Here is a 7210-nt window from a genome sequence, read left to right on the forward strand (position 1 = left end):
ATCTCTTCGAGCAACGTAATTTAAATAGTTAAGTTCGTAATTTGGCTACGGCAGAAAAATTGGAGGCTTACGTCTTACGTCCCAAGTCCCAAGGTAGATTTCCATTGTAAACGCGATGTCTACCTAAGGGTATTCGACCTGTACAATTTCTTTGTCCGATCCAATGTGTGTTTGCATCTCACATTTTGCTTAGTAAGAGAGTGAGACGCAATGCACATTGAACCAAGTTATTGCAAAGGTGGACTACCAACAGTACCAACCTAAATTTTATTGTAGTAATTTGAAAGAATTTATTTGGGTTTCAAATAGGCTTTATTTGATCCTCTTTTATTGAATTGAGTAAGCCGAGTTGATTTGTGTAGTTAATTAGAATTTCCTATAAATAAGCTCGAATTGTGCTAGAAAATCTTTGGTATAATAAACGTTTTCACTACAGACAGATAGGCTTATTCTACTACCTACTAGTGATCCAATTTTTAGCATACTCTATATCCAATCCATAAGCCCGCTCCAGACTACGCGGCACGAAGCCGCGAACGCGAGTGTGGAGTCGATTTCGCTGATTAGCGAACTAGACTCCACACTCGCGTTGGCGGCTTCGCGCCGCGATTCGCGCACGAGTGTGGAGGGCTCTAGGGTCAGGTGCGAAACATAGGTAATTATGACACGGGTAAAAATAAGACTAAGTTTTTAACACTCAAAAACTTATTCTACTTCATTCCTATTGCATTTAAAAAGAAGCCTTGTGTATAAACTTATTTTTAAATGGAATAGGAATGAAATAAATATATAGTTTGTCAAAGGACTGTCTCATTTCAAACATAGACATACTATCTTTGTCTTACACCAGTACTAGCACTCAAAAGAAAAGGATGAGTATAGTATTTTTTTGTTCTTATTTACTGACAATTTGGCTTGACCAACTATAATAAGTTTTTGAGAGTTAAAAACTTAAGTCTTATTTTTACCCGTGTCTTATATTTACCCCACCTGACCCTACTTCAAAGACAATACATTGTAACTAATAACATGTGGCTATTTTAACCACAGGATTATTTAAGATCTAATAAGTAAACAAAATAGCAATTGACTTTTGGTTTGGACTTGAAACAAAATTTATTGACAGATAGGGAATTCCTATGTCGATAATCTAATTTATCGACATTTTTCCCTAAACTAGTGATCGCTTTGTTTAAAAAATATATAATTTTGTAATAAATTTAAAAAAGCTTCCGTCTAAATGCCATTTAAAATACAACTTGTAGTAGGATAGTTTGGAGTACCTACTTATATAGAGAACTTTAACCAGCGAAAGAAAACAAAGGAGCCTTAAACTTAACTATGCCATCTCTTAGACAAATTCGTAACGGCCAACGGAAGCTGGAAGGCGACAAGCGAGTCCCGAAGGAAATCTAACTCGGGAGGACTTACAAGTTTCACGGGTGCAGGTGCATTGTGTTTTGTTTTAATAATATTGTTATTTGCCTAAGGTAAGGTAAACTACTGCCTATGCTAATTCTTGGGATTAGTTGTCAAGCGGACCCTAGGCTCCCATGAGACGTGGCAAAATGCCGGGACAATGCGAGGAAGATGATGAAGATGATTATTTGCCTAAGGGAAAATTTGGCAAAATGTTAGTGCTTGTGTGTTTGTGCATCAGATTATTGAAAAAAAATTGACATCGAAACTTCAAAAGCAAAATCAAAAAACATATCGGGAGAATGAGTGCTAACATATTATCGATGCACTAATATGCGAGTATGAGCGAGATGCATAGAAAGTGTTATGCACACGCTAGCGAATATGTCTGTGTAAACCTTTACGTTTATTATGCATTTAGATAATTGAAATATCAAAATTCAACGTGTGGCTTGTGTTACAAACAATAACTAACATAAGATAATCAAATGATTGTCTAGTTATTTCAAACCAAATGTTAAAATCGAGTAATACGAATATTCTATGCAAAAATGCACGCGGATATCATAATCATTCCCCTCTCTTGAGGAGTAAGTTAAAACAGCAGCTCCCACTGACCGTTAGAGCGAGATTATTCAGAGTCCTCGCAGCGTTTACAGAATATTATTATGGAAATTGCGTGCAGAAGGCAGCTTATACCGGCGAGTACCGCCCCTACTACGCTGTTCTGTTCTTAAAAATGACTATTTTGGCAATTGAGACAGATGTTGTCTTATAAAGGGGGGGCGGGCGGGCCGCTAATAAAGTTTTCAACCCCATAGACGGTCTGTGGTATGCCACCAAATTTCATTGCGTCCCAAGCAAGGTCAAGCTGATCTTGGACCGTTGCTAGCTTGGTTGGTCACCGTCCTGCAAACTTTTAAAGGCAAGGTAACACTATTAATCTGACTGCACCAGCGTTACTCCAGCCATCAGAGGCCCTACCGCAAACCACGTTCGATGTGTTGCCTCCCTGTCACACTTACGTACGAATTTACAAGTGTGACAGAGAGGCAACACGTCGAACGTGGTTCACGGTAGGCCATCAGCAGTCTCATAAACAATGAACGCTGCGCCACGATACTGCTGAAATAATGCTGGTACAGTCTGAATCCGAATGGTACCATTAGTCTGGCCAAGTCTGTCTTATCATTTCCATCTGTACAAAAACACGACTTTGAAAGTTGAGAGGTTTATCATATTTTAAATATTACGACTCTTTTTTGTTTGAAACGACAAGACTAGTCTAGCTAGACTACGATCGAGAGATTACCGACTTTCAAATAGATGGTCGTGGGGTAAAATGTATGTCTGAAATATCACGTTATCAACTAGAGTCAGGCTACGCTAACTCTGCACCGTGTTTTGTAGCACAGTGTGGAAGTGTTATCATAAACGTCACAACTTCTATGAAATTATGGCGTTAAAAATGATAATTGCCCACTTTGTGCAGTTAGCTAAGCCTGACTCTACTCACTTTTCAGTTATAAGCATTGCGAGAAAATCAGAGTAATGCAAACATTGACTAATTTCTTGCTTAGGTTTGGATACTTGTCTTAATTCCAAGTGTGCTAGATAATAGACCTTGCTGAGATTAGGTCATCTTCACAGTACAAACTAGTAAAAATAGTACGGGTTACATCTCGCACGGAACTTTCCAACTACTTATGCCCCTGTCGCAGAAATGGTGATACGAGATCAAACTAACATAGGATACGTACGTACTTCACTTCTTTGAGTCTACTTTTCCTGTATATAATGTTAATGTAGTAATGTAGAATGTTGGCTAACCGGATTTAGCTTCTGAAATTGGATTAAAGTAAATTGATTAGAAGTTACTTATCTCCTTAAAACATTATGACCTTTAACTGATTTATATTCTGTAATCTATCTCCCTCCCTGTATAAGAGGCGAATGCGCATGTGCGTTTAATTCCTTAATGTATACGAAGTAATTATTGCAATATACAACGAATAATAAAAAAGCTAAGAAAAACAATAAAAGCTAATCATTTATTAGCCGCAACTATAAAGTCTATTTTGGGGCTGTTTCGGATGAAATAGTTAATTATTAAATCCGACAGTTTTAGTAACTACAAATCCAACAATTTTATGATTTCTGCAAATGCAAAAGGCAGCGAACGTCCCATTACATTGTTACTATGCCAGTAATCATGGCTTATTTCCAACGTGATAAATCGAAGCGAAATAAATTCGCTTTGGTCATTTTAATAGAAATTTTAATCCATAGACATACGGTTGGTATTTTGGTGTTGGTAGCGCTCCGAATTTTCGCGGTATTTTGCCTTGCGGCAGGGAATAGTGATGTGCTGCATTTGTTTGTGCGCGACCACAACACGGGAACGCTAACGAACTTATTATTTGCATTTCGAATACCTACGATTTACAAGCCAGTTCCGCGATTCGAAAGTCAAAATAGAATTTATTATGACGTTTTTCAATAAATGCTTCGGTTTTAACGTTTTATTGGTGAGCTTTAAGAGAAATGGTTTTCATTTTAAGTATCTATCATATTTATTGAGCAGATATTAAAAGAAATAAAACCATGAAAACGGATTATATCGCGTATATTGAATTTATACTACATCCCGACGTTTCGATCCCTTTACAGCGTTCGTGGTCAACGGGTGACGGGTGGTGTTAAGGGTTCGAAACGTCGAGATGTAGTATGAATTCAATATACGCGATATAATCCGTTTTCATAGTTTTATTTCATGAGTAACTATAGCGGTAACCGAAGTTAGATATTAAATATTAAGTTTGCAACCTATTATGCAATAAATATTTTTGTAATTTTAATGCAGCTAATGTATTTAGGTAACTTAAAGTCTGCAGGGAAGAAAAATAGCTGTACATTTTCTAGTATAGTCGAGCTATAATATCAGATACTTTTTTACTCCACTTCACCAGCCCAAGTTGAAAATCCGTCGTTATACAAGAAATATCATTATATTATTTTATTTTATATTATATATCAACCGGACTAATCCTAACAAGGCCTAGTTCCCTCTCTGGGTTGGAAGGTCAGATGTCAGTCGCTTTCGTAAAAACTAGCGCCTACGTCAATTCTTAGGATTTCTTGTTAAGCAGACCCCAGGCTCCCATGAGCCGTGGCAAAAATGCCGGGATAACGCGACGAAGATGATCAAATGACAAATCCAAAGAAACATAAACCAAAGACTACATAATAGACTTTTGCTGAGCTCCTGAAAATTTTAACCAATTATAATATGATTAATCTGTGACCCACAGGTCATCATTAGTTTCCTTTTTTTCTCTCTGTCGTTCGCCATCTCATCATTCACCCTGGGCTATAACAGCGAAAATCGAAGTTCGTAAATTTCGAGCAACTAATTGTGTTACTCTAATTACGCCTTAATTGAATAAAAGAGAAAGATGGCCGAAATTTGCGTACTTCAGTGTTCGCGGTAGGCCCTCTGCTTTCTTTTCATATCATTAATTATTGGGACTTATCCTTATTATGATTAAAATATGAAATGGAAATATAAATTACAAAACTACTAATGGCGTTATTCATAAACGCGCTACAAGCCAAGCTATGTAGTTAATAATCGTTTGTCTTTATCTGTCATTTCAACTTAAGTATTTGTAAAAAGGGTTCAAATATAAATTTACTAATTAAGGCTTGTAAACTTTTATGAATAAGGAATAAGGGGGTTAGTAAATTGAAATCGTGTTTAGCTCCATCTTTGTTTTCGTGTCATATTTAACACTTGTTTCAGTTTCAAAGTAGTTCAAACCCTGTTACATAGATGGCGCTAACATTGCTGAGTGTTTTCTATAAAAAAGAGGTCAAAAATTCAAAATAATCTAAAGATAATACGTTACTATTTGTTTTAAGTACAATACGTAGTAAAGAAAATATAATATTACGAATATGGAGCAATATAACATTGTAAACATGCGGTCATCACCTCATAAGAAAAACTTCCGTGAGACACAGACATATTAAATATATTAATAACGGGTCACTCACGTATTTTAAGTCGAAAACGCTCGACATGTTACGTGATACGTTAGTAACCAGTTATTAATATATTTAATATGTCATAAGAAAAACGTTATCGACATGTTCCATAGCAACAACTGAAATTAAAATGTATTATACTTAATCGATTTTTTATAGCTCCATTGCTTTTAATTAGTTTGTTTACTCACTTTAGCCTATTAGTTTTTTTTAATTAGTTACACGAAGTTCTCATTCAGTTTCCACTGAGTAGTAAAAATAGAAAGAATTATTTTATAATAATGCAACCATCATTTTCAGAAAAAATGGTACCATTTACGTTTTTTTTAAACCATCAACTTTTGGGTTATTTAGACTCAGAATCACGAGTACTATTGAATGAGACAAAAAAGTATCCCGTTTTTCATACAAATTCTGGGTGTTAGTTTTGTAATGGTCCATACAAAATGTATGTGAAAATGCGTTACAAAACTGCCTTTTTATTTTTATTTTTATATCGATAGTCCTCGTGATTCTGAGTAGAAATAACCTAAAAGTTGATGGATTTTCGAAAAAAAGTAAATGGTACACTTTTAACTTTTAAATGACAATGCCCATTTATGCAAATGGGTCTCGTACAATTAGTAAAGATTGATAATATCAGTAGTTTGTGACTTACAATAGGATAGGATCCTAATAGGTAATTACATAGTAGGTATGTAGATAGGATGGTAAGACGATTTCCAATTGTTTTATTTTTATTGTTATAATAATAATAATAATAACCCCGCGGGGGCAGCTTGTGGCGAGCTGACGGTGAGTGGCGACACCGCGGACCCCTATTCCAGAGGGCCCTATCATCTGGCCCTCGCCTCTGTGCTTGCCTTGACTGGCCGGCCAGAGCAGTGTTGGCCGAAACGTTAATGCAATTAACCATTAACCAGTACAAATTGAACCGTAAACTGTAACCGTCCGTTCGGCTTACGGTTCAATTTGTACTGGTTAATGGTTAATTGCAATTAACGTTCGGCCAACACTGGGCCAGAGTTGAGTCGCAAAAGCGGGACCTATGCTCCAGGTTGGAAGTGTAAAATGTCATAACGCCGGCGGCCTGCTGAACGGATTACCGAGATCTGGCTACCGCAGACTCACCTCTCGACAACCTCACAGCCGCTCTGAAGTGTTGCCCTATTGTCGCACTGTGCGTGCGACTGTTGTAGGGTCCCCTAAATGAGTTGGCGAGTCACCACCTGTCTTACACAATTTTGAGACTGATTGTCACGGCAGGTGTCCGCTAGTCTCCCTCCATAGCCCATTATCCAGTCCGTCCAACATTCAAATCAATAGCCCATGACCTTAGTTCCTATCGCAGCACAAAAGTGCTGCACTGCAATAGTCTTTGCACCTGGCGGGGACCATCTCCGGATGTATCACATTGTGCTTTCGGGGATGGTATCCGCCCTTGCTTTTAGATTAGAGTGTCTTAAAGGGTCTCTGTGCTGTTGGCTTCGGCCCCACGTACGCCTCCCAAAGGTCCGGGACCCCATGGTCCCGTGATATGGAAAAGACAATAATAATAAATATTATAGGACATTCTTAGGTACACAGATTGACTAAGTCCCACGGTAAGCCCAAGGAGGCTTGTGTTATGGGTACTTACTCAGACAACGATTTATAATATATAAATACTTAAATACATACAAAACACCAATGACTCAGGAGCAAATATCTGTGCTCATCACACAAATAAATGCCCTTACCGGGA

This window comes from Cydia strobilella, chromosome 8 (genome assembly GCF_947568885.1).
Source record: "Cydia strobilella chromosome 8, ilCydStro3.1, whole genome shotgun sequence".
Taxonomy (NCBI): Eukaryota; Metazoa; Arthropoda; class Insecta; order Lepidoptera; family Tortricidae; genus Cydia; species Cydia strobilella.